A 9,276-nucleotide genomic window follows, 5' to 3' on the forward strand; every position below is an offset into this window, starting at 1 on the left:
TACCAAGTTGTTGAGCATATCGAGGACGGGCAAATTGTTGAGACGACAGATTTCGTTTGATAGTACGAGTGTAAGATAAGCCAACGAGACCGTTGAGAACATTGTATTTTGGTTTTATCAATAGGTATTCAGTAATTAAAGCTTACTCAGTCATTGCATATAGTTTTGTTCTCATTCTCCCTTTCGGCCTACTTTTATACACTGAAAGCTCTATTAGACTTAAAATTGAAACGGAGAAATTGTTAAAAATTGTGACGAAAAAAAAAACAGCAAAAGGCAGTTTACAGGCCTTTATGAATCTATATTAGACTTTAATATACAATGTAGTGTGTCCAGTGTGGTAGCATGAACTGAAAAAAAAATATGGGAACAGAAATATGGCAATTTAGCCCTTCACATGTGCTGGACGTACCATGGACACTCAAATTTGTCAGATTGTTTTAGTATACCTAGTATATGCACTTGAAGGCAATTGAAGTTATTTGCAATGTTTATTATCTATGATATGGTTTGTCAAACAGGAATACAGAGGCTCTCGAAAGGGGCAGAGAGGCAATGATCTCTGAGGCCCCTTGGTCGGATCCAGACTTTGAAATGAGGGGGTGCCAGTCGGGGTTCCTCTTAAAAAGGGGGTGCTAGGACACTTTTTCCTTTTTTTTACACATGAAATGACAAATTTTCCAATAAAAGAGACGGGTGCCAACCCCCTGCACCCCTGGATCCGTCACTGGGCTCTTCCACTTTTTACTAATAAGGACATTGGTATCTTTTTACACCAATTAGGTGCTATTACTATACAAAGGAGTATAGGGTCAGACCTTGGACCAATTTTGCATCAAGTAAGAAATCAGTTCATTTTATCAGACAATATTTAGTATTACTGGAATAGATTATCCTACGAATCGATGAGCAACTGGTTCCCATTTGCAGGTTCCTTTCAGAAGTATCAACTTTCTATAGTAATATAGTATTCTGTAATCATAAACGGTTTTCTAGTTTCTATTGCAGTGCATTCAAAAGGATCAAATTGATGAGACTTACAAGCCCTAGATGTAACATGTAAGAATGATTCCAAGTCATAAAATTGCTTGCCAGCAAACTTATACAGCAATACTGGAGTTGGAGAACTTGAAACACTACTTCAAATGCACTCAGTGGTTGTCTCATAGACCTATTTCTAACTTATTATACCATCTTTTCACTATCGTGTTTACATAATGTTGAGAACATTTGTATCACGCTAATATCAGGTTGTCGAGGGTATTATTAGTATAGCATCAAAATAAAATACGATAGTGATTGAGAACTTAATGTTTGGATTTTGTCAATGAATGAATAGTAACAAGATTTACCTATTGCTACTAATGCCGTAACCAGTCAATGGTTTGACCCAGTTTTTTTTTCTGCTTTGAGCTGTGAGTTGAACTGAACGCCTAAATCGAAAACTAATAAATATGATTTTGTGGGTTAACCAAAGACACTACTTAATATACCAACAAACCGGATTAACCCTACAATTGTTTAGAAAGGCTTTGATTTTTTTATCGTGACAAGGATATAGCATGTTTCCTCTCTGTACAAATCACCCGGTTTATTTTTAGTTTTTGCAGTTGAAATACTTGGTAATAATCTAATTTCAGATGTAACACGTTTTAGGTGTTAAAAAAAAAATAACAAAAAATAATAAAAAAAAATGTCCATTATCTCATAGACCAAATTTTGTAATGTGACTGTGACGTCATCAACCTTTAATACACATGTAAAATTAAATTATAAAGAATGACTTATATTTTTCGGTCTATTTGAAATAACCTCAATGCTCGTGGTGCAGATTTGAAAATAACTTGCTACATGTACATGTATTAATATCTACTGTGCACCACATGATAGTTAATATTTTTTCTCTGATATATATGTAGACAATTTCCTAACACATTGATTAAGATAATTTTATAACGATAGTCTTAAGAGAGTTTTGTTGGGCAACTTAAGGATATAGACCTAGGGTAAGGTACTCTTAAAAATCATTGGAACGTTTGTATTCGACACTATACATCAATCTCATGTAAACATCAAAGCAACTTTGATTGATTTCACTCTGTTTCAAATGAAAGCTTGATAAGCCTTGGTGAATTGAAAATGATACAAGCGCATCACTGATTTCAAGAGTTGTGTCCCTTACCCTTAGGATCTCATTCCCAAAAGGGCTTGCTTACTGTTCTGATCTGTTTATACTTTTTTTCTAAAATCGATACAAAAGGTCGTGGGTTCAAAATACTGGTACATGTACATTTGTACCACCAAATTTATGCGTGTCTGGATCCGCCATGTGCAGTTGGGTACAGTCTATGTTCTTTACCTTTTTCAGCAGCAGCCGGTGTTACAAAAAATATTTGAAATTATACATTGATAAGTAATGGGGGAAATATTAAATCGTATTTTTTTCTGTCCAAAGCTGAGTAAAATAATATTGAGCTCAAATTTCTAATAACTTTTTTTTTTCAAAATAATCCCAGCCCAACCCATCTCCTTCGTCAGTATAAAAATCGACGGTGCCGTAGAGTCCAGCAATTTCTCCGATTTAAATTTCTGATACTGTGTGTATGCCGTCCTCCTTACATTCCCACGTGACATTTCTTATCGGTCACCTGACGAGTGTTTATCATACAGTTGCTCATGATTCATTTTGCAAAAGCGAGGAAAAAAATAAGTTAAAACAAACGAAAAAAATATTAAAAAGCCCAACAATATGTACTTTTTGATGTATTTAATGTAGTGATTATATTCTTATCTTTTCCCTTTTCTCGCTTTTTTCCTGTTTTTTTTTTTATCATCCCATATTTTTTCTGTTTTTCTGTGTATAATTATATTCGTGTAAAGTGCACTATGTGTAATGTGAGTCGCCAACATGAAGTTCAGTTTATTCTAAAACTGGCACTTTTTTTTTAAATACAGTAGTGTAACCATTTACACAGGGATATCATTATGACATATAATAATTGAATGAATGGATAGATAGATAAAGGAAGAATGAATGAATAAATAAATAAATAAATAAATAGATTAATGAATGAATAGATAAATAAATAAAAAATAAATAAATAAATAAACATAATGCATAAGTACATGTCAATTACATGTAATGTGTAAGATTTTATTTATCATATTTATTAAAATTTGCAGTATTACACATTTCAAAATACCTAGAACACTGATGCTGCATGCCATATATTGCACATGTTACAACTACCGATAGTTTTGGTTTTGAGTACTTCTTGTATACAAATAATCTTCCAAACGTATACAGCATATCGAAATTTGTATTATATATATATATGATTGGTATTTTTTTTATTTTACATGCAATGCAAATAAAATGATTGTTTAAATTTTGTTCTGACAAAATATACAAATACATAACCGTCTCACTACTTAAGGGACGTACTGTCTGATTTCGAGCTTAAGAGACAAGGAAACATTCAAACTGAAAAACGAAAGTGCTATTTCCGTTGCGTCTTAACCGAGTTGCAATTTTCATTCATATCTGATATGCAGTACTATCACACAAATTTAGAAGCGTAAATCAATAGATTATCGAATAACGACCATTTACAGCACTAAAGTATGCAATATTTTCTCTGTTAATAGTCAAAGATTGTAAATTAATTGTCAACAAGTTTGAAGTGTTCCTGACTAAACATATATAGATTATGCTTAAGTAGTTTCTATTTTGAAATATCATTCCCGCCAAATTTGTTTCTTTGCAGACGACTCCACACCCACCAGAGCTTCCGGTTAATCGCGGAAATCGTGACAATTCTTTTCTCTCGATACTTAAAGAGGTAAACAGGGTTTCATCAAGCTTCCTGTCAATATTTCGACATAAGTTAATAGTTTCGTTACTATAAGCTAATTAACTTGCAATGTGCCTATGCTAGACGAAACATTGAATTGTCTAAAACATCATCGTGTAATTGGTTTGGTAAATACAGACTTACTATATATAAAACTCATCACTGACTTCTATTTCAAGATTTTAGTTAATTGAATTCTTTTGTCGATTGGTTAGAGGATTGCTAATGTCTATTTTAGGGTTGTAGAGAAAGCAAACCCGTGTCATTCAACCATAAATCAACAAATATAGTAATAAATGGAAGAAAGCTGGCGACAAGGAAAGGCAGAACCCATTGAACTCATTAATAAGCTATCTTGGTTCGTTGTGGAGCTTTATTTTTATCTTAGCCAATATCGGGATAAAATGATGTTACAAGTGCTAACCAAACGAACGTAACTCCTAATACAAATGTTGCCGCGATTCCTTACAAACATTCGTGATTTTTGTCCCTTCTAAAGGTATCATGTATTTTTAGACAACATGATGGACATAAGCAATTGCATGCATGTGCACATTCAAACCAACAAACAAACACTTTAGGGGAATATTAACGACGATGATTGAGTTTCACATTCTTTCTCTCTTGTTTTTGTTAAAACTGACAAAAACGACTTAATTTGCTATAAATGCACGTAAATACTTCTGGCGCACCGTCGGCAGTATTGAAAACCAAAGGGCAGTCATACATGTATTATTTAACCCATGTAGCATTCTTACCTACGAAGATTTAAGGATGTTTTAGCTTAGTTGTAAATAATTCAAAGGAACTGACTAGGATTACTCGAAGAAAAATATAGAGTACTCGGAAGACTAACACACATAGTCTAACTCCGGGGACGATCTGGTCATCTTCTGAGAAATCATAATAGTTGCCATTTTTAGTGACAAAAATATGACGTTTTTATGTAACGTTTTTAATAATATGAAAAGTGCTGTTTTTCTAATTCATAGGATAATACATGTATTTCATTCCTTTATCATTTTTAATCATGCTCACTCACTGCACGAGATTGAACAGCGGGAAACTTGGTCGGGAAACAACATTTGACCCATCAAAGTTCATCTGAGAAACAAATATATGAAAGAGGGCTACATGAATGTACCACAATGTCATACTACATGAATGTACCACAATGTCAGACTACATGAATGTACCGCAATGTCAGACTACATGAATTTACTGCAATGTCAGACTTTAATCAGTTCTTACATTATACTTTTAAAAAGTACCACAAATAACCAGTTCACCTAGGTATGACATTTTTATGAAAAATGAATGGCACTTTCAATTTTTATAAAGACGGAAACAGATGTTCAAAGCTCAAATAAAAAAGGCCATGGATAAATATCTGCAGTAGTTGAAGTCATCACTACAAAAATTTTAAGGTCGTCACACTCGTGGAACGTTACGGTGTATACATGATAACCCATTTGTTCATCGTGTCATACAGTCTGTAGTTTTCCTATCATACTTCATCTACCCCAGGACGTAACATTTTATGAGCATCTCGGTGGGTGTTTCTAGACAAGCAGAGGACGTTACACTTCCTGTGTACCTTGTCCATGCTCCGAGTTTTTAGAGGATTCCGGGTTGCTCATTTACAATTGTATTTTTTGTTTCTAAGTGCATGGGTGTTATTTTATTTATTCTATGTTTTGTGTGTGTGAGTTTTTTTTGTCGGGTCGTTGTCCCTGGTTTTTTGTTCTTACTGTTTAACGTTATAATCCTGGCGTGGATTTCACAAAAAGTCGTAAGTGTAAAGTTGATCGTAAGTGATGACGTCACAAACCTAAAATAGTATTGTGACGATTTTTTGTGAAAAGGACTGCTGGTTCTCTTGATTTCCCTTTATATTTTCTTCGGTCTTTGAGGAAAATAACCTTGTTCTGATTGATGCAATACATTGCCTGATACTGGTTACAAAGCAAAAACGTACCCACATTCCGACTCCTATGACCTAATGGAGTTAAATTTATTTTTATTTTGAACTCCCTATTTCAGTGTGAAAATGATTAACTATTCTTAAAAGCACTGGTTCAATATGGCGTACTTTCATTCTTGATTATGACGCCGTACACATAAACATACAGATGGTTTGGCTAATTACATGTAAATATTATACCCTCTTCAATAATTGCATGGCATTTTTTAGTGCCTTGTCATGAACGTTGTAGATATTTCCTTTCATTTACGTTTTAGAAAGTAACATCTGGTTAATTGCTGATAATTTGAGACAGGTGCAGCAGGAACATAAAAGTTAAAGGACGAAAAAGTTGTGGGACGAATTGGTAATGATATAATTATTTACATGTACTTTCTTTTTAACTTTCGGCTTTTCGGGATGGTTTAATGATATATGTCGTTTACAAGCTCAAATTAGTAAATTATTTACCATAACAATCTCCTTTACAGAGGATAATAGCTTAACACCTCTGCCACACTCAGTTTAAAACCTCACCCATTTATGCAACCTAGTATGGAAACAGCTTTACAAAATTACAATAAGCAGTTCTCATGCTCTGTGATTTTTTCCCCACATCCTGTATAGCACAGCCTATAACCTAGCGGAGTGATACATTGTAAATCAGGAAGCGGTTATAGGTCTGCGGAGGAAATTGGTTGCTTAATCCCGACGTGTTTATTTGGTCACACGAACACCCTTTATCATTTTGAAATATAAACAAGAGATCAAAGCTGTTCAAATTTTTTTTATAAATAACGCGTCATGTTTCGGTTTCCAGTTAGCTCCTTTTTTTTCTTTTTTTTATAACTTATGTGAATTCTACAATTAAAGTTAATCCTCTTTCATTCATATTCACCATTCATTGATATCAGACCTAATAACAGTTGACAAATGTCAACGTTTCGAGTCGTTTCTCATTCTTATCACCATAATACAGGAAATCTTTGAGGATTATATTGACCAATTACGACTTGTATTGGTTCCTTTCAACAGGAAATCGTGGGAGGAAAATGGTCTGATTGAGACAATCACGTGTTCAATTACCAGACATTCTAATCCTACAATTATACGACCGTAAATACTCGGCCATTTTCGCAACACCAACAGATTCGGAAGAATGCGATTCATGAAATGCAGTGAGACTTAATATCTTATTTGATTCTGTGAAGTGTTTGATGTGGAATTTATTTAGTTAACTATAGATTATTATGAATGAAAACTTCAACGAAGACAGTCTTTGATTTAATATTCTATTGAAAAAGTTCTAAGCAAATCCAGTGATGCGGATGATATAGTGAACATGACATGTTAAAATCTGTATCATATGCTTATCAACCCTTGACCTATATCACTCCGCGACCGGTGGCCCTTGGGGTGATACAGGAGTCTCGGGATGATACAGCATGTAATACAGATTTTGACATGTAATATTCAGTGTATATGGCTGATGTATCGATATTACAATCTAGTGAATACAAGAAAGTTCGTCGTTCCTCGTCCTCTCCTAAATGCTACAAGATCATGCACGTACAAGAGTAACTATTTATAGATACAATTAGAAGATACTTATATTTATTTAGTTGAGTTTTTGTATTTTTCACAGTCCAAAAAACCTTGGCTCGCTTTGAGAAATCAACTCATTTATAACTGACCGTTAAGATAAAAATTGGTGCTGATGCACTCAGAACGTACACGTTATTACGGCGTGAGTATAAATGAACGAATCTTGCCGAATATAAGATTGTTTCCTTTGAACAAAAAGTTAAGTGTAAGTGTTTGTAAGAATCAGGCAAATGGGAAAAATCAGGAACATGCATGTCAAAACTCCACCGATCTGACAATGTACTATCACTGTAGGATACTTTCTCTTTTTGAAAAGACTATTATTTGATCTCTGCATCACTGGCTTTGGTTTTTCAATAGAATGTTAGAAAAATGAGGTTTTTGACAGAGTTATCTGCCCTTGAAATGTTCATTTTCAGTGCATGTCAATGAAATTGTAACTCAAATGTCCAGCATGAAATGGCAAATATTGTTTTTTTTCTTGATTCTGATGGAGCAAATAGCCAAATTACACTTTCAAATTGATAGGTTTTTTTCATACCATGTTTCACCCACTGCCTGATTCTCACACAGACCGACACTTTAAAACTAGCCAGTGATAATTTCCAATATATTTTATTGCATACTTTCGTGAAAATGCATATGAACGGTACAGTACCTTTATACATAAGAAACTGGTATGCAGAATGTGAACCACCATCTATTCAAAATAATTGAAAATCAGAAAGTTCAAGTCGATCAGTAGAGAGACATTGTTATTTTCATTCACGTGAATAATTTAATTTTATATTTTGTATCTTGATTTTGGAATAACACATCATTTCACCAATTATGAATATGATTACTTGCATAAATCGGCTTCTGACAGACCATTTTTCTTTTGTTAGAAAAGCTACTCCTTGTCTTAGGTGCAAACTTGGTAAAGTACTTACTTCCGGTCAACTTCTACCACTATCCCACATTTTCAATACATGGAATACTGTACTATTTTGTGGTCACATTGATATGATGAATAATGTATGTATTTTTAATACTGTAACAACAGAAGTTAAGTTTTAACAGGAACAATGATTGAAAAAGTATTAGTATCTCAATCACCTTTTCTGTCTGTCTGTTCGTTTTTCCATATCATTGCGATGAATTTTTATGTATGTTGGAACTATCATATATAAGAACAAAAATTGTATGCAATCTCTTGCTGAAGTTTGCATGGTATGAGTAATCAAGAAAACTCAGATTCGAGTGAAAATCAAAAGAACACACAGGGAAAACAACAACAAAGAACACGAAATAACCAAAATAGCACATACAAAGATACAAAAACTCGCAATTTACCAAAATTGGAAGCATGGACCAGCTTTTTTCGTTTGTCGAACTTCGCCGAAGTGACCTCTAGTGGAACTCGGGTTGCCAGTGAAGCCAACATAGCCGACAACGTTACAGGCAGTACATCCTAGCTTTGCCAGCACTCCACAGTTTATACTCGGCGTCACATAAATAATATACTGTTAAAATTTGAATAAAAATATTTTCTACGACTTTATTGACACCTACCATCGTTTAAATTGTCTTAAATGACTTGCTCATTCGTATAGCCAAACGGCTTCTCCCTAAACAAGTCGCTTATTACCTTAAATCATGCGTAACAAATCCTTACGGGAAAATCACATACTAATATCCGCCATGTTGGTTTCTACGGGACGATTTGTTTACAAACGAAGTTCGTAAGTTCCCGTCGAACTCCGGTGACAATCGTCTGCTTGATCAACTTCTCGGTATTGTACGTTGTTCGCGTAAAATAAATCCGAGATATCCGAAATAACGCCGAAATGCATTCTGGGTTTTCTTTTTGAC

The 9,276-nt window shown here is 34.1% G+C and overlaps 1 long non-coding RNA gene across 3 annotated transcripts; it reads left to right on the forward strand.

Moving 5' to 3' along the window:
• Positions 1-4,889: 4,889 nt before the first annotated feature.
• Positions 4,890-8,911, forward strand: LOC148621112 (uncharacterized). 3 transcript variants are annotated; one of them, XR_015921102.1, is made up of 4 exons: positions 4,890-5,147; positions 6,096-6,184; positions 6,853-7,564; positions 8,310-8,911. It is a non-coding gene; the product is annotated as an uncharacterized LOC148621112 (long non-coding RNA). The 3 variants fall into 3 exon arrangements; XR_015921103.1 differs by lacking the exon at positions 8,310-8,911 and having other exon boundaries at positions 6,797-7,947; XR_015921101.1 differs by lacking the exon at positions 8,310-8,911 and having other exon boundaries at positions 6,853-7,947.
• The last annotated feature ends 365 nt before the right edge of the window (positions 8,912-9,276 follow it).

Source organism: Perna viridis, chromosome 3 (genome assembly GCF_037379345.1).
Source record: "Perna viridis isolate PV_CMFRI_1.1 ecotype Kerala chromosome 3, ASM3737934v1, whole genome shotgun sequence".
In the NCBI taxonomy this organism is placed as follows: domain Eukaryota; kingdom Metazoa; phylum Mollusca; class Bivalvia; order Mytilida; family Mytilidae; genus Perna; species Perna viridis.